Consider the following 20,552-nt stretch of genomic DNA (forward strand, 5'->3'; position numbering starts at 1 on the left):
GCCGTGCATCAGTTCATAGTCATGGAGAAAAAGACATATTTATAAACAGAAATATATAATTGAAGTTGTATACTTTTTTATTGCATCTTAATCACTTGAAAGGTTATACTTGATTTATTGCATCTTAATCACTTGAAAGGTTATCGTTTGCAATTTACAATTAATAGGGAAATTATTTCCTGGTATAGTGGAAAGGGAAAGAGATCAGATATGTAATAATTTGAAATAAGACAATGATATCATTTAAACATATCCAGTGTATTTTCATGTGATGGTATACCAGGTGTTGGCTCATAATAAAACATAATACAAAATAATCAATATTAGTAAAGCCAGACATCTGTTAACTTTAAACAAAAATTGGAAAAATAAACTCACTCTACCATGTGAGGGCAACAGAGAATGTTTATTTGGTAGGACAACAAATTTAGGTTTGCATTCTGAGTAGAATTCTCTACTGATTTTCTAAGAAATAGAGGAAGGTTAAATCAATGAAGCTTTCCTAAAGACTGACAATTTAGCATTCTAGGAAGAAGTCATTCAAATAGAAATCTTGGCATCAGGCTTAGAGCTGGGAATAAGATAATTAGAAGAGAATGCTGAGTAAAGTTTTCTGGAGTGTCTGGCAGAGTCTTCAACAGAGAAAGCACACAGCTAAGATAGATCTGCACAATGAAGAAACTGCAGATTTCTAAATAAGCAATAAACTAAGAGGAAATGGTGGGTAAGGTTCATTGACTGGCAGTGATTTCAAGAATGGGAAAAGAAAAATAAAACCAGAGAATTTCAAGAATTTAAAAGCATCAAGATCTAGTCACATACTCTATTTATATGTCCAGTTTAAAAATTAGTTTATATCAAGGCAAGGTTATAGAATATTTGCAGACCGTTCTGATTATTCCTTAACTTCATATGCACACTGAATTTCTGCACAATTTATTATCTGATGCTCATCTGAACATCTCCCTAACTAGATCTCATATTTATTAAGAATGAGGATGCTATGTTTTATTTTCCTTTTGCCTCCAAACTAAATGCCTAGTGCTGTATTGAGCAAGGAATTTTACTGTATTTAGTTCAGACCAGACCTCTGGTAGCATACATAGTATAGAAATGAGACTAGGACTGTACATTACTAACATACTACATGACTTCAAGTCATTTAAATTCTCAAAGCTTCAGTTTATTCACCTTTAAAATGAAGATAATTATCATTGACCAGCCTCTATCACAGTTATGATGAATCTTAAATGGGGTAATGCATATGAAAGGACTTAGAAAATTATAAAGCAGAATATTAATGGATGGTTTAAATATATTGTAGAAAATATAATAGAAATATCTAGGGATGACTTTCTGCATAGTCATTAATTGATACGTATATATACACACATATGTATATATACATATATATATCCTACTCTGTAGGCTAAGTTAACACTCCTTTATTAGAAATGTCAGTAATACATCTCGCTTGCTCACTTCCTAGACATAATGATTCTTGTAATTATTTCACTTATATTCTCTCCACTGAAATATATACTGTGTGAGCATAGGGCTGGCTGGCAGTATCTCTTTTGGCCAACACTGTATCCCCATCTCAGCATCATGCCTAGCACAATAAATATTTACTTGATAGTTTGACTGATGGAATGATGAAATGGCTGACTATAGGCATGAGGAGTGATGCAGGGGATAAAATAGCTATCCAGGTAAAATTTGGGGGCTAATACCCCACAGTCAAGATGCACCATATATACAGACACAGATGAAGAATGAAAATATTACCATGGCTGGTGTGACCTGGCCGTGCTACCTCTATGATTTCATCTTGTATGTCTAACTTCTTATTCATTGCACTTCAGACATGCCAGTTTTTGTTCATTCAACAGTCCAGGCTCACTGCTCATTAAGCACCTTTGAATATTATTCTCCAAAGTGTTTACATGGCTGTTTCCTTAGCATCCAGCTCTCAGCTTAAATGTTAGCTTTGTAGAAAACTCTTCCCCAACCACACAATCTAAAGTAGCTGCCCCCTTTACCTTCTATCATGCAATCTTACTATATTTTGAACATAGTATCACTAACTGCTCTATTTAACATTCTAATTCATTGTTCCATTTATACCCTAGCCCTTTTCACTTATTTATTTTCCTCATAGCTCCTATCACCTTCAGATATTTTATATCTATGTGTGTGTGTGTGTGTGTGTGCATCTTGCTTATCATTGATTTCTCTGCTAGAATATAAATGTCATGAGGGCTATTCTGATATGTCTCTCAATGTTTTATTAGTAAATTTTCCCATCAATGGAAGTCATAAATTTATCCCATTTGCCTTGGTTGCATCAGCAGAAAGCAAAGAATGGGAGGACCGCAAGGGGCAAAAATCAACTGCCAATTTTTTTATTCTATGAAATGACTTGGTGATCTAAGTTTCTTTTGATATTTGATATTAAAGCCCACAGAAATGCTAATGTTTCTATACATTAACATTTGCAAACATTGTAGATGAAGAATTCTAGGCAGTAAGAGGCATGCTGGAACAACAAAGAAGGCTAATATAGGGCAAGACTCTGGAATTCCACTGACATCTTGTTCTTCTACGAAAGGGAGTAATTTTCAATGGTAGGACTTTTTACCTTCTTCTACCTCTTGTATGTTATCCAGAATTTACTCAACCTGCTGTATGTCCAAGAGTTGTAATTGTCTAAGATAACCAACTTTAGAACATAGAACTCCTTGTGAGCTGTCTGAATGCTTTAGGATGTTGGTAAACAACCCACTTTCAGCATTTTAAGTGGATTGCTGAAGACTTAAGAATTATTATTGTCCTGGGGAAAATTTCCAGCCTGTTGGTCTCCATTCACACACTGTAGTCTTTTATTTATTTATTTATTTATTTATTTATTTATTTTAAGATGGAGTCTCGCTCTGTCACCCAGGCTGGAGTGCAACGGAATGATCTCGGCTCACTGCAACTTCCACCTCCTGGGTTCAAGCGATTCTCCTGCCTCAGCCTCCCAAGTAGCTGAGATTACAGGCACATGCCACCATGCCCAGCTAATTTTTGTATTTTTAGTAGAGATGGGGTTTCACCACATTGGTCAGGCTGGTCTTGAACTCCTGACCTCATGATCCACCCACCTCAGCCTCCCAAAGTGTTGGGATTACAGACGTGAGCCACCACTCCCAGATACACTATAGTCTTTTCAAAACAAGTAGAGTGTCAAGGGTCAATAAAACACCTTTAATTTGAACATTGCTAATTTTAAATCTCTAGTACTTTTGGGAGGTGAAGTATTAAAGTTTTCATTATATTTGATTATTTATCTTAAAAATACAGGTTAGAATTGTAAAATAAATTATTTGATGAGTAACGAGAAACAGGATAAAAAATCCTAAACTAATACATGCTTCAGTAATGTTGATGCACTCCTCTCTTCTTTATATTCTATAAAGAGGTAAGCAAGTATTGCCACTATTGTATTTGATACTATTTCTTTCTTTCATAGTTCAGACACCAGGATTGCCACATATGGTTGTGAGAGTTGTGTCTTGTGCAACTCTAGGGGGTGACATTTACACCATAGTTTGTGAATAGTACTACCTAGGACCATGAATACAACTTCCCTATTTCTAATCCTTCTCAATAGTTTACTTCAAAATGATAACACTGTTTTTATTTTCCTAAATTGGCTTATTCTCACCTTCAATTCAATTGAATTAATAAGTTTTGCTAATGCTTAATGATTAACTCATGACTGAAACATAGTACATTGTCTCATAATTAGAAATTACGAAGTGTTCCATGAAATTCTGCTCATTGTGTGTTTAGATATTATTTCATTAAAAAGATGAAAGGAGGAGTTTTTGCACAGATAATTTGATTAGGTCATGGATAACAAATAGATTGCTTTTTTTACCTTTTCCAATAACTATCCTATTGACATAGTTAAGAGATTGTAATTCTCTTTTCTACCTTGGCCCATCATGGCCCAGAATCTTCCCAACACAGCATGCTGCACAGCATTACAATATTAGCAGAGTTGACAGAACTTGAAAAATTTTGCCATGCCAGGCTTAAGTCTTCAATGATTATCACTAGAGGTCTGTGTAATTTAAAGAAAAGATATATATAACTTTTATACTTATGTAAATGTGTGTGTATGTGTGTATCTGTTACTAGACTCATATATAAGATTTTAAGTCAATTTAAGACAGAAAAAATATAGATCATTCCAGGTTCTTTCTTTCCTGCATTAGTTGGACGTGTGTCTTAGTGACAGCTGTGATTCTTGAAATGGGGGAATTAGGGTGTATTATCTCATTTCAAGTTTGAGATACTGGTAACACATCTAGGAAACCTACCAAGAGCCTGACTATGGAGGAAAAGTAAAACCTTTTTCTTCTTTATGGCAAAAGCAAATGGAGGATATTCTTGCCTCCCTTCTTCAAACACTGTAATCCTAGTTCTGAAATTGGAAAATGCCACTGATTACTAACAGCAATCATACTGGGAAGTAAGTAAATGTAAGGAAAAATAGAAAAGGGAAGCAGGATTTTCAGTCTAGTAGATAGATCAAAACTTTCATACACTAAAAAATAGTTATAAAGTTTTAGAAGATGATAAATATAAAAATGTGTCCCTGAAATTGATGCTATAATTTGAGAAAAAGTGAAAATTTGATCTGTCTATTTTTTGTTTTTCTTTTTGAGACAGAGTCTCACTCTCTCACCCAGGCTGGAATGCAGTGGCGCGATCTCAGCTCACTGCAACCTCCTCCTCCCAGGTTCAAGTGATTCTCCTGCCTTAGCTGGGATTACAGGTGCATGCCACCATGCACAGCTAATTTCTGTATTTTTAGTAGAGATGGGCTTTTGCCATGTTGGCTAGTCTGGTCTTGAACTCCTGACCTCAGATGACCCACCTGCCTCAGCCTCCCAAAATGCTGGGATGACAGGCATCAGCCGCCGCACCCGGCTGATCAGTCTTTTATGCAGGTGAATATATAGGGAAAACAATGTATTCAACTAAACCCCACCAGCCAGCAAAAGTAACTGATAAATGGCAAGACCTAAAAGGTGAGAGATGGCAGATACATTTTGACTGGCTGACGGCAGGAGTTCAACATTTATAGCAATAATATCCTACAAGCAAGAGAATGATTGGTTACAGATTTAAAAACAAAGTTCAATGCAGAGAGGGAAGCAGAATCCATAACCCAGACTTCATTCCTTCATTGTTGTGGTTGTTAAAACGTTGTCAAGAGTTCCCTCATATTGCTATCTCAAAACCAATTAATTCCCTTTTCTTTCTTGTAACTAACCATATTCTAATAGTGTGGTAGCTAATGGCAGTAAGCACAAAGCCACATGTATTCATGTAATTATTACTTGCTCAGAAATACTTCCTGTATTGCTATAGTGCTATAGCACTATGATAATAGTCTGATTTTCTTGGAAGACCTCTTTAATCATCTATGGAGTATTTCTTCTTATCTGATAAGTTGTAATAGATAATACAGGCTTTCAACTTAGAATAAAACTAAAATTCTTATTAGTTCTTAGAATAGAATAATAGTAAGAATCATGATTATTATTATTGAAATCCAGGACTACTGTATCATTGCTAATTGATTGACATAACTTGGAAGACATAAAAGAAGCAGTTGGCATAATAATCATATGTCAACACTGACCTGCAAATAGCTTTTAGATGAATGTGACTCAAAAAGCCTCATGATTACTGGAGATTGAGCAGAAAAGGTGCTCAGTAATCAGAATCTGTTAAATAAGGTTTATAATTTTTATCTGAGAAAAGAATTGGAAATAGGTGAATAGATCATACTAATTAACACAACAAATATTTCTGGACACCAAATATATGCCAGGCGCAATTCTAGCAATGTATGTTACATGAGCCACTGACCTAGTAGAATTTAAGAACCAGAAAACTATTTCCAAAATGTAGAAGATAAAGATTATAAAGACTTATTTGAGAGCCACTGGAAATGGGAAACCAGACTGGATAGTAATGTGTTTAAGGAAGGATGGTGGCAACAATAGAGCAGGAAACACTGGTCAAACAGAAAGTGATATTCCTAGGGTCAACGAAAATCAATTGCTGGCAAAGACCACCACCATACAAACAAGGGTAATTCATCTACTGAGACAGAGAAAAAGAGAGAAAGTGGAAGGGAGAGAGGAAGAGAGAGAGAAAGTGGAAGGGGGAGAGGAAGAGAGAGAGAAAGAGAGTTCGATTGGCCTCTTGAAAATATTGATGACCCACAGCCAAAGATTATATTTCACAGTGAACATTTTAAAATACACCAAGAAACACCTCCAGAGTATAGCATATTTTAAAACTGATTTTTTAACAAAATTATGTATTTCTGAAATGTATCTTCAACTTCTAGCAACTAATTCTTACTTTTTAAAGAGCTAAATAACATAAAACCTTTTTTTTTGAATTGCCCTTCCTTGATTAACTGATCTCATTTTACTACTTTGAAACTCAGCAAGCTACAGCCAAAAAATGTATTGATTCCTCCAGATGGTACTTAAACTAGATAGCCAGGAAACTTCAGAGAATCCCTATTGTACCAAAAATATAACTTCTATCTCATCTTCAGTATTTTTGTTGTTGTTGTTGTTCCCTTCCCATTCATTCCACGCCAGTCTCTCTACATAGTATATGTAAGGATGCATATATAACAATGTCTTAAAATACAAGTACAAATTGCTTACTGGATGTTCTGTACTCAATGTGATACAAATAGGACTTGGCTTTATTTTTCTTAACAACTGTCATTCTCCCGTTCTTATTCTTAATTGCAGCTTGAATAAATAACATAGTTTTCTACTCCTTCTGTAAGAAGAGTCTCAATTAGGCATTTGAGATTTTAAGAAGCCCCCTTATTTCCAATTTATAATTGCCATTTCAAATCTAATACAAAACTCTTCTCCTCCCACAGGTTTAGAACAAATTTACAGCTTGGGGAGTAGCAGTGGGTAGAGGGCATGGTATACTCATTCATCTCCTTGTACCGTCTCCAGCTTTTAGTGCTCCTAGAGCTTTGTGAAAAGGTCATGGAGAATGACACTGTAGGTGATGTGAACGTAGAGCAAGAGAGGCATAACAACTGGTCCTATAATAATCTGGTTGGCCTCGCTGGTTTGAGTCTTAATTTCAAATATTTTCCCCTGATGGGATATGTGAATGATAGACCAGTAGAATTGTTGCAAATCCTCAAATGACTTTCTTCCTTTCAGCTCAGTGGACTCTTCGATGTGTTCAGAGTTCTCACAGTGAAGTGTTCTCTCTCAGTAATCTCTAAATGCTAGGTTACCATCTTCCTGCATCCAGTGTTGCATGTGAGCTTTCTTCTATGTACTTAACTTGGTCTTTTTGAATGAGAGCTGTATTTCATCTTATACTTAGAGTTCAAGCATTTTACCAAGATATGCTCGGGTGTTGCTCTTTTCTCATCAGCCCATACTTGAAATAAAATGATGAGTTTTTTTAAAATGCATTTGAAAGAGTCTGAAAATATGCAGTTTTTTTAAACTAATCAGCTCTTTATTCATGCAAGCAAGAAACTTTTCTTTAAATGACCTAATCAAGTAACATGGGAGTTCAATAATGAATTATTGATATATGATGATGGTGGTAAGAGCACCATTTTTAATTAATCAATCACCAAGATTGCATGATATTATATATATATAGATACACACATATATAGAGAGAAGAAAATCACTTATGTTATTTCTATCTACATAAATGAGTCAATTGTAAATTTCCAAAACCTGTTTTCTTTTATATTGCTACTATTTCTCAGATGTCTTTCATTCCCTTTCTTCATTTTCTCTGTTCTTAACTTTAGAATTTTAGGGCTTGGCTTTTATAATATGGAAACTTTAGTTGCTCTCTTATACCAAGAATAATAACATCTTAAAATTTTAAGAGATTTTATATGTTTTTTTGAAACACACCTCTTATTTAGAATTCTACATCCTCCAACTAGTATTTATCTTTATTTAAGTCAAAATAAAATTTGAATACACAAATTCATATAATAATCTCGCCCAATTTCACTGGTCTTTTCTGTTACCCATAGCATACTGAAGGGGTTGAAAATGCCATCTGATGAAATTATTGCATTTTTCCAACATAAATTACATTTTAACCCTCTTCTGTTCTTTTCTTCTTATTCCTGATCTACTTCTTATTTGAGGAATTTGAAGCTTTAGAAAGACACTTTATAAGCCAGGATAGATTTCAGAATCAGAGGAAAATTATTTTATAAGTGAAAAAAGAGACGTTTTACAAATAAAGGGTATATGACTACTCTCCTTAAACCCATACATGGACAAGTTATAGTTAGGATAAGATTTCGGTTAAAACTAGTCCTCCTGCAAAGCACAGACACCTTTTTAGACCAGACACATTTTTACAGCAAAATAAACCCACAGCATAAAACATATTTTATAATATTGTTTGTTTAGAGAGTGTACTGAATTGTTATGATTCACAATTTGCTAGTAACTGTGCATGTTAGTAATACAAGGAGAGTAACGTTTTCTCTAGAACCTAGATGATGTCCTCACCAAAATGTGGCAAAACACAAGTCACTCCTTGTAAGAATTACATTATCAACCTTAAGTTCTATGAGCAACAATAATCTGTTATCCAAAAATTCTTTATTTAGATAAACTTGCTACCCTTGCATTAAGCCCAGTTCACTTTATTACAGAAAAGATCTTCTATGTAAAAGCTTTTATCTCAATACCTATGTGGATTCATTTCTATAATTATAGAACTGGAAGGGATACTTAAGCTCAAAACAATTAACAGGTTTCCAAGGCAATATAAATATTAACGTTCGGAAGAAAGTACTTAAAATTCATTCTTTTTTTCTTTCTTTTATTTTTGTCAATCCTCTAAAGAATTCTCAGAAGCCATAGAGCTCCAAAGAGGATTATTTGAAAACCACAGGTGGAATCTAACCCTCATTTTACCAGTGAGGATACTGAAGGCCAGCATGGTTACTTAAACTGCCCGAGGTCAGGCAACTAAAAAGGGCCTGATCAGATGCCTCCTCATCAAGGATATTATCAAACTATGCAGGCCCAGATGCTGTAAGTTTTCTCATGCTGTATTGAAGGGGATTAAATAAGTAACTTGCAGGTGGCAATGGTTTGTGTAATTAGTATTAGGCTTCTCTGTATTCAGAGAATCGTATAAAGCCTATTTCTGGTTACATAGACAACTCTGGACTTATTACTATTCAGCAAGCACTTGCCAATATTGTTTTTAGTGGTAACCCAGGTGCAATTTTTCCTGCACATTCTTAGATACTCATTAATTCAATAATATATTCATAAGGCTGTTCTGTTTGGGGACCTCTTGTTTTCACTTTCTTATTTTCATGGCAGAAACATATTACGCACATTCGTGAAATCACTTTGCGGTTGTTTTAAACATAGGCAAGGAGTATGTGACAGAACTGTGGTAGGTGTAGGGGCATGAACATATCATATGTTGGAATTATGCATTGCCAAACATTTTCAGGAATACTCGCTCATATCTAGAAGCAAGATGATGCCTTTTTACATTATAATGTGGTCATTCTCACAGTTAGTAAGAATGGTTAATAGTGCAATGTACTGAAATATATTTAGAAACTAGACTTCAGCAGCAAAAGAGGGACTGGCATGGTAATGTGTACATATCATTGGTTATTCTCAGGAATAAAAGAAAATACTATTTAAATTACAGTAACATTCTAAAGCTTAAATATCCTCTTCTCTGAGTAATAAAGTTATAGATTTAACTAGTATGCCATGCACTGTGAGGAGTGCAGAGACAGGGGGTGTATTTTCAGTATGTGTGTGTGTGCATGTGTGTATATATATGTGTGTATGTGTGTGTATATGTATATGTGTGTGTATGTTTGTGTGTATGTGTGTGTGTATGTATGTATTGAGAGAGAGAGAAAGGGCCAGAGAGAGAGATAGAGAGAAGGGAGATTCTCATGGAAATTTTAAGAGCAGGCAAAATAATAATATAGAGCCTCACAGAGAACTGTGAGTCCTAGACAGTGTAGGAAATCTAATAAATAACTTCAACATTAAAATAATCCACCTCTCTCTGTGCGCTTATTCACTTTCAGCCTCTTCCCAACCGACTTGCTTACCTCCACTCTCCTTTCTTGACTTCAGAGCTTCTACTCACTCCTGGTTTGGGACTCCTCTGAATCTGGGGTTGCTATATAGTAGCTCTTGCCCTCTCCTTTCCCCACTGACCCTTTATAACTCTCCTTTCAGCTACAGCCCACCCTGCTGCTTCTTGTTTTCATTCATATCTATCTATATCTATCTATCTATCATCTATCTATCTATCTATCATCTATATATCTACCTATCTTCGCAGCATACAGCTTGGAAAATGGCTTACATTTCAAAGCACTTTCAAATCAATTACAGTTTTTTTCTCTCAAATTTCACAGATATACTATGATTTATTGTTATAAAGTATTCCATTTTTTTGTTACTTTGTTTTATTTCCTTTAAGTCTGAAATTTCAGTGGGCTCATTTATCCTTTTTTTTTTTTTTTTTGTAAACATAGTGGAAAGAAATCCTACTCCAATCTAATCATTTAAACATGGCACACAATTGTAATTTCATGTGTCTTGTTATATTTGTATGACTTTAAATGAACAAGATAATTTTAAAATTATAAAGGAAACTACCACAATTCTATTTTTCTTTAAAATTTATGTTAAAAATATACATAATTTTTGTAGATCTCAGTGTATAAAACTATCCCATTCATTTATTAAACATAATTAGGAATTTTAAAATAAATCGACTAAATGTTTTTAGTTTAAATCAGCTTCATTTTTAGAATTATAAATATATGAATGAATGAGCATTTCTGACTATTGTACTGTTTAAGGAAAGGTTTTCTTTAAGTGCATGATAGGGAGAGGCAGAAAAAAAGAAGGAAAATAAAAAGAAATGTCTGAGCCAGGAAACTAACCTGATTCTAGTGGTTTTATGGAAGCTTAAGACTCTCAAAACCCATATTCCAAAAAATAATAATAACAACAATAAAGTTACAGTTAGAAGTTAGAATAGTTTTGGGGTGCTGTGGAATGCCATGTGACTGGTGACAGCATGAAGAATTGGGCTGCTGGATTTTGACTTCTTAAGATATTGTGTAATTTGTATTTTCCGTGGTCAAGTAGACCACTGATCACTTAGAGATCACTTTCAAAATGAGAAGAAACCTCTGGATTCTCTGCCCAGAAAAATGCACATGCAAATTACCATGTCCTCTGGACAACAGAGGTCCAGGGAATTCACATTCATGGATCAAAGATGAAGGAGACCTACACTAGAAGCATCACAGTCATAGTATGGGAGAAAGAAATATTAAAATGCATAACTAAAATTGCATTAAAATGCTAAATTTATTTCATATTAGAAAATTAAATGATCTATATTGAAAAGTACAGGTCATTTTGCCTCAAACTACCCGAAGATAGTTGTAATAGAAAGGTACATTTTCTTACAGTTATCTTCTTAAATGAATGAATATTTTATCTTACGATGAGATAATTTTACTACCAAACTGTAATTCATTACCTTTCAGTGTAATTCTCATTTTCAGCTTTCATTTTAAGCGTGAAACAAATTCTATGTCAACTATAGTACAGTTAGAATGTGTTGCATCCAGAGATTTATTTTCCTCTGATATCAATCATAACACTTGGTCTGCAGGAGCAAGAATGAGAGTAGGTATACTATGAGTAATAGGAGGCTTTTCTGTCTATTTCTGACTGACCCTAAACTTCTTATGTAAGTAATAAAATCAGGAAATGTAGCTCATTATAAAGAATATACACAAAAGTGAGGAAACTTGACTGTGGAATGTCTATTATATTTTAAGTTAACTTATTGCAGTCACTCAAACGTCTCCTTCCAATTTAAGTGACTTTCTAAACATTATTCATCAAAATATCAGTACTCCCATTGCTCTCTACTCTCCTCTGCAAGAAAATGCCTTAACTTATCCTCTAAAGTACGACAACTTTACCATAGTCCAGAATCTCCATATTTATAAATCATACATATTATTTATTTCTGATTCTTTGGAAATAAAAAATGACTGTACAATATTATAACAAAAGAAATACTAACATATATTGGTAACCAGAGTGACTCTTCTTAGAATATCAGATTTTTCACTACCTGACCCTCAACCAATCTGGAAAATATTTACCCTCTCTTGCTTTTTAATCCCCATTTGCCTCCAATGATCATGCAGTTTTCAGAGATAAAAAGAAGAAACTGCAGGGAATAATGTTAACCTGAAAACTACACGTCTCTCCAAACCCCACTTGACTTTTTTCATCTGGTAAATACTTAGAGATCAGGAAAGAGCAGGATGCCTAGTATCTGCCTGTCTCCTTCCCAGTCCTAGCGGTTGGCCATACCTACAGCAGTCTAGACTGGGTCCTCTTGCCTCTTTCCAAGACTTGGAAGCTTCCAGGCCCATGAAGGCTATGATTGATTTGTAAGTAGGGGGAGCAGATGTTTCAAGTGCCCTGAAATTGGCCCCTGGCACGTGGCAAACCATAAGCCCTCCCAGAGCAGAGTGGAAACTCTCTGGACTCTTGTCACTGGAATTTAGTATTTCCCCTTTAATTTTTTACATCTCAACCCTAGAAAGCCAAGATCAAACTCCCCTTTTCCAAAAAACAACGGAACTACGTTTACATTCATCCAAGTGCAAAGATTAACAAATTCTGGGCAACATACATCAATATTCACGAATATACAAGTATACTGAAATATAAAGTGAAACATTAAAATATCTAAATATTGCTGAGTATACAGATGTTTACCCATGTGTAGAACAAAATGTACAGATATTTGACTAAAGTATTTTTTATCCTGTTGGCAGACTCTATTTTTGCCTAAACACCTGTGTGGAAATCTGTTTAAGTGCTTTTGCTTTGAAGCACATTTCTGCCACTGCTGTTTGGCTCATTCATCTGTTATTTATGTTACAACTCAAATGTCAGAATCACTTGAAAGCTAGACCAAGACAATGATTCCTCAATTTATTTTTTTAGATAACTCAGTATCTGTAAATCACATTAGCTAATTAAATTCATCAAGTGTCACTTTAAAATAATTCAAAAATCAACTCACAAGTAATAACAGGCTTTTAATTTCAAGGAGAAAAAAGCTTATTTTGTAGAAATAGTCAATTTGCTTTCATAAATTAAAAATTCTATTTGTAAATACACTAGTGGACATCTAATATGCTGGGAAGACATATAAGTTGACAGCGAATATGCTGTTTGCAAATGTGTCTCTCTTCTCTCCCTCATGAAATGCAGCTTCCTGAAGTCAGAAATCAAAGCTGGATTATACTTTATAAGCCCCATGCTGCCTGATGCGATTGCATGTGCTATCATTCTCAATAAATATTGATTGTTGAACATAGCCTCTTACAGTGTGAACAGGCTAAAAATGTTTAACTGAATTTTTTCATTAGCCAGAAATTCTTCTACAACATATATATGTGTGGGCCCCTAAAGAGCAGCATTATTCCTCTATAGCACCAATTGATACAACAAACTATAAGTGATAAATCTTGGCTTCATGCTCGATTTCCTTCTGTAAGTGAACTTGTGGTAACGAGCTGCAGTGCAAGGAGGTTCGATATTTTGTATTGCGGTATATTCAGAGGGAAAGAAGTACATGTCTCTCGATGACATTACACTTCATAAAGTCAACTGGAAAACAGAATTAAAACTGGTAATTCCTAAAAAATGACGAGTTCATGTCCTTTGTAGGGACATGGATGAAACTGGAAAACATCATTCTCAGTAAACCATCGCAAGGACAAAAAACCAAACACCGCATGTTCTCACTCATAGATGGGAATTGAACAATGAGAACTCATGGACACAGGAAGGGGAACATCACACCCCGGGGACTGTTGTGGGGTGGGGGGAGGGGGGAGGGACAGCATTAGGAGATATACCTAATGCTAAATGACGAGTTAATGGGTGCAGCAAACCAACACGGCACATGGATACATATGTAACAAACCTGCACATTGTGCACATGTACCCTAAAACCTAAACTATAATAATAAAAAAAAATTTAAAAAAAGGGGATGTAAAAAAAAAAAAAAACTGGTAATTCCTTTGGGCACAAGATGAGAATCTTAAAAGTTGTCTTTTTGCTATGGAAAAGCTCCTTTAAACCTTAGGTGTAAAGGAAGAAACACTATTTTCCTCAGCTTACTTTTTAATATTTGGTAAGAAATTATTCTAATTTATAGATCACAGAAGTTACCTCCTTTAGTTATCGAGAAGAAACCTTTCACTTGGATTTATTGGGCCCACATATAGGATTGCACATCAAAATGTGAGGGATGGGGAGAAACCCTTTTAAAATCCTGCGGGCTGTGTGTCCCAATTAGATTGTATTAGGGAACTTTCCTTAATTTAGATTGGGTTCAGACATCATTTCCCAAAATATTATGTGGAACACTTATTTCACAGAGTGGTCTATTGAAAAAGAAACAGTGAGAGGGCCCCTGTACTCAATTAAGTTTATAAAGTGCTTTCTTCAGTGTTCCCGTTTCACAGAGTCACAGCCCTAATTACCATTTAAAGACTCTGAGGAGTCCTGCAGTGAAGAAGCTAAACTTTTTCAATCCAGTGTTTGCATATTTATTTGGCCAAGTAGTCCTTGTTCAGGAAGTTATCTAATTTCGTCTCAACATATGTTAGCGATTGTAATATTAGAGCAATATTTCAGCTTTTGTAAAGTGAGTTAGTTCTTAAAACAGTAGCATTTCCCTCATTCTGAAATTTCTGGATCCTCAGGTATTTTCTTAGACTGCTAAAAGGTAATTGTTCATGTTTTCATATCATATTCCATATCACTAAATACCGTAATTTATGATTACAATAAACCAGGAGTTTATCTCATGCTTAGAACATAGCCTCAGGTAACCAAACTGATTTGGAATATTATTTGCTTTGCATATATTTGTGACGGTACCCTTACTCCCTGCAATCATGTTTACTGCCATGTTTTATTTCACTATTAAATAGCAACCAGCCTGTGTGGTGTTTGGTAGTGAATAAGTCTGCTGCTGTCAGTGTGAGAAATAAAAACAGAATGGCCAGCACAAATATTTAGCATTGAGACTCATTTCCTTTTAATCATACATGCTCACCAACGAAGACCTATTCACACATTTGCTATCACATAAAATGTAAATGTATTTCCCTTTTTATTAACTGAAAATCTGAGCTTCCAGAGCCAAAATCCCACAATGATAGTTGGTGGAACAAAGGTTCTAAATCTGATTTGTATTAAATTCACGTGATATTTTATTGTCACCCCTAGGAGTGGCCTGGCCTAGACTATAGTCGTGACTATCTAATTTTTGTCAGAAAGCAAAGATGAAAATTGATAATGAAAATGATCATTTTTGACAGATATCTTCCAGATTTATTTATCCTAATTTATTGATTATAAGCATCTTCTAACTATAAAAAGAACTCCCCAAATGTTACAAGCTTAATGTTGAAAAAGTTAGTGGATCTTCTACAGTGTAGTAGTCGTACTTTGTATTAGTTGAAAGATCACATTCAAATATAGTATTAAAAAAAATACCTTTGCAAAACTTGACCCCTCCCACACACAAAAAATACAATCACTTAGAGTGTGCAGTGCATAGATTGAGAACTACTGAAATGGGGCACAGATCTACAGGCCACACATACTATTTTGTTCGTGTGTTAGAGCAGCAAGTTTTTGAGAATATTATTGATTGTGCCCACAGTTATTGCTTCATCACAAGCTGATCAAGAGGAGAAGTCACGTTTCTTTCTACTGAAGCAGGAGCCTAGGGAGACCAGCTTTTTAGAACCTAACCATGAACTTTCAAAACATATTGTTATACTTTTGATTAGCAACACAATAGAACTGCCATTCAGCTTCTGCCAGAGATTATAAACCCACTCAGCTGCCCAGTTTCTATCAAAGCTTACTTGTGAGAAATGGTGTTTATTGAAGATTGCCTGTAAGATATACTTGCCTTTAGAGCATGAATTCATTCATGCATTACCTTTCCTAGAGTATTTTTCATGGAACACAGGTTCTGGTTGGTTCTCTATTTTATATATGTATATATTCATATAAAATATGCTATTGTATTTATTATATGGTACCTACATAGTCTATTTTAAACACAGCTGCCAGAATGATCCCATTTAAACTATAATCCAGATCATGACGGCCCTGTTCTTAAAGCCCCACACTGGCTCTCTGCTTCATGCTGAGTGAAAGCTATAGAATTTATAATGGCCTTCAAGACCCTGTATGATTTTGCCCACCCAGCAACTTCTCTTTGACCTCATGTGCCATGGTCTTCCCTTTTTTTCCTCTGGTCACTCTAACCTTTTCATTGCACCCATGTGCAAGTCAGGCTTGCTCTCTCCTTAGGGTCTTTGAGCGAACCCTCAGTATGAAAGCCTCCCCACGTCTCCATTTCAGCACTTCAGCCTTTTCAAATCTTTGTTCAAATGTCATTCTTTCCAATAAGGCCTTTCCAACAACCCTACTTAAAACATCTTGCTCCCCCTGCCAGCACTCCTGATTCCCCTTGCCCTGTAGTATCGTCTCTTTCTTTCCTTCCTTCCTTCCTTCCTTCCTTCCTTCCTTCCTTCCTTCCTTCCTTCCTTCCTTCCTTCCTTCCTTCCTTCCTTTCTCTTTCTTCTTTCTTTCTTTCTTTTTCTTTCTTTCTTTCTTTCTATTTTTTTCTTTCTTCTTTCTCTTTTCTTTCTTTCTTTTTCTTTCTTCCCTTCTTTCCTTCTTGCACATTCAACACCTTCTAAACCACCTTACAATAAGCTTAATTATTGCTGTTTATTATCTGTCTCCCCTACTAGAATGTACAATCCATTTTTTTATTGGATGTTTTATTCATTGACTATCATTAGAGATAAGAAAAATCCCTGGCCATAGTAAGCACTCAGTGAATAATTGTTGGCTTATTCAATGAATGAAAGTTCATTGTAAGGCTGTTGTAGCAACATAGTATATATAATGCTCACTTTCTTGAGATCTCATAAGGAAAATTTCTCTCAAGCTTCTCTTTATCCCTACAAGTCTCACTTCTAAGCTGTGGACTGACTTCAGTCTGGGCCAGGGAAAAAAGGAAGGGAAAAAAGTGATGAACTGAACACTACTTCAATTGTATTATAAATTCTGGTTTCTACTCCCCAGTCTGCATGATTCTCTTTACTTTTTAGTATCTTCAAATAACTGCTTCATGCACTCAGTGGGTAAAACATTGCAGAGTGTGCTTATTTCATCTTACCCTGAACGAGATACCTTATTGGAATTCTTCTACTCTTTACCTCATGAAGATTAAGCCTTTAATCTCAAAATTTGCTCTCAAATGTACATAATGTCTATCAAAAATAAATTTGTGTGTAGGAAGAAAAATTGGTCATTTTCATGCAGGAAATTTGTTAAAATGCTTAGAATAATTTATCTGTTACTGAATTTCGAGTTTTGTTAATGGAGGCATTCTGCTTTCTGTTGAAATGTTACAAATATGGCTTTTTGTGCTTATGTTATAAACCCATCCCTATAAGCGAGCCATGTTTTTATTGATCTAAGGATCAATATGTTTATTGCTTCTGAAATATTTCACTTTATTTCACCACAGTATTTTGGTCATACGGTCATACATAATTGTGATAGTTAATAATTGGTTAGTTGAGTGTAAAATTCCCCCTGCACCAATTAGATGCAATTTTTTCCTATGTTGCTTTAAAAATATACATTCGAAAAATATTTAACACTCTTATTTGTAACTGCTCCAAAAGGTTCAGGGCTCATGATTATTTTTTTTAAATAAGTCTTTCTTAGAATTGGGCAGTTTTTGCTACTTGTCTCAATATCAGTAGAAAGAGACAGATTACTAGATTAAGGACAAGAGAATAGGTACTATAAGCACAGGTGGAGAAGCAGGTTGTGTGGTGCAGATTAGCTCAAACAGAAAATATATTAATAGGGTGTTTTAAGGTGGGTACTTTCTGAGCCCTGGGGATCATCACAGAGAGCCGTGAAGCCAAGCAAGTTGCCTGAAAAGTACAGGGAAATATTTGGTGAGAAGGGAGAAGATATTAAGCACAAATTCTAAACTTTACATTTCATCGACTGGTCTTGATAGTGATGCAATGTTTTCTGAAACAGAAAACTCTTAATTATTTATTTTTCTAAATGAAATCAGAACCAAGCCTTGAGTCCATTGAAAAGGAAAAACATATACCTAGCTAGAATTTAGGAGCACAGAGGCAGGGAGCCAAGAATTTCTAACAGAAGCATTTAAGCATATTTAATATCTTATAGTAGAGCTAAGATTTACTTTGTTATTAGAAATTTTCTATGAATATGGCTGCCATTGAATGCAGACTTAACTTTGTTGTGAATCTAATATCGTATTGCATACCTAACCCATAACTATCTTCGTATTTTGCTTGTATTTGGCAGAGTCTACTTTCTATTGCATTTTATATTCTATTCTTAGTCTTCTTATATAATTAAGAATAGTAGAAGTATCAAGAAACAAGACTATATAATCTCATGAAACCCTTAATTGACTTACCTATTAACTTTTCCAATTTCCCTGTGGAAATAGTTTCTATCGATATTTTAATTTCATGTGAGCCGAATGATAGGAAGTAAAGAGATTTCAGCAGATGGTTGCCACAAACTACATACTACATTTCAGAACTGGTCTACAAAATTCTGCAGCTTGGCAGTGCGTGGTGGATCATTTTACTGCCTGTTAATGCCAAAAGAAATCTGGCTGAAACGTGTGTGTTGTTCCATTTAATTTATTCTCTGACTGTATTAAGAGCTACCAGACTTGATTTACTTGTGTCTGATATATCCATAAAATTTAAATTCAAGAAGTTTCACAAGTCAATGTTTCCCATTTGCCTTAAATGAAATTTCATGACATCTAAGATTCAAAATTCAAGGAAACTACTGATAGCTTTAAATATTCTTCTCAATAGGCAGTCTGTAAATACAGGTGGCAAGTGATGTGGTAACTAAGAGGATGCCCTTATATTTTTAACCTAAATCAATATTTTCTATTCTTAACAATCTCATCCAATAACTCCCTGTGAAGTAGAAGGCAATGTTATCTGCTGATTGTGAAGGCGGAGAAACTGGGCTGGAAACCGGGAAAGATGTGTAAAACATTTAAACACTGTGGACAATAGAAGAAACTAGGCAAACACGAAAATGTTTGAAGAACAGACGTTGTTGAAGTGACACCAGTTGAGGTTGTAGTGGCACCATTGATACTGAAGTGCATTGTTCTGCAGCATTGTCTGTCCCTCTCACTGACCACAGCAATCTAAGTATGGATACTAAGCAACAGAGATTTGGATTGACTCAGAGTGGGTTTGTGTCAGGCTGGTTTAATGTAGGAATGAGGAGCCCAGAGAATTGAAGGCATTGTCAAGGGCATAGATTGAGTTATAGATCAGAGGGTCAAAGCTCAACAGAGCAGAGAGTAAAGACAGAAGACAGGAGGGCTACAGCAAAAAATAAGACATCAGGTGAAATAGAGTATTTTATGTAAGATCAGGTTCTGTAAATTAAGAATACTTAAGACAGAGTCAGCACAATTCTATAAACAAGGCTCATGGTGTTCAAAAGTAAATATTTAAGAAGTGAAACAATTCCGAGTGATGCAAATTCAAGGTTGTGATGATTACAATGGATCACTGAAGTGGAATACAGAGAAATATCACTGTTGGTGAGAGGAAAATTATTATATCAATGAATAGTTTGTTAGAATAAACCAAATTTTAAAATCACAAATGAATGAAATTACATCCAGGCAGCTTACAGACAACAGCGTGAAGGGTGACCAAATGGCTTTCTCTTCAAGGGTGTGGGCATTTTTATCCCCAAAACAGGAAAGTAATTATATGGAAGCAACATTGATGAGGAGAAGGGAACCTACTCCTCTTCTTGACCCTGACAGATACAGAATATGCAGAAACAGCATGTACTAACTGGACTGCAAAGAAGACAGGTTTCAGTTAAGTAAATGGAAATCGTGTCCACCAAGAAATTAAGAATAGAAGGGATATTGTTCTGTGTGTCTTCTGTTAAACCATAGAATGGGAGTACAGAGAACAGAGGGAAATGGTTTTGATGTCAATAGAGAAATCAGTTGCTGGATTAGAGACTAGGTCAATCAGAACTTTATGATTGAGAATAGAGGATAAAAGTGAATTATAATAATGATGATTATTGGGCGAAATTCACCCCCAATATTTCACGTAGGTTCTTTTCTATTTTCTGTAAGTGTTGGCCAGTCTGAGAAATAAAGGGACAGAGTACAAAAGAGAGAAATTTTAAAGCTGGGTGTCCGGGGGAGACATGACATGTCGGCATGTTCCATGATGCCC

At 35.1% G+C, this 20,552-nt stretch overlaps 1 protein-coding gene across 5 annotated transcripts in view; it reads left to right on the forward strand.

Moving 5' to 3' along the window:
- Positions 1–20,552, forward strand: part of KHDRBS2 (KH RNA binding domain containing, signal transduction associated 2) — a 677,326-nt gene that overhangs the window by 332,646 nt on the left and 324,128 nt on the right. The gene's annotated exons all lie outside the window — the stretch shown is intronic.

Source organism: Nomascus leucogenys, chromosome 3, assembly GCF_006542625.1.
Source record: "Nomascus leucogenys isolate Asia chromosome 3, Asia_NLE_v1, whole genome shotgun sequence".
Classification (NCBI taxonomy): domain Eukaryota; kingdom Metazoa; phylum Chordata; class Mammalia; order Primates; family Hylobatidae; genus Nomascus; species Nomascus leucogenys.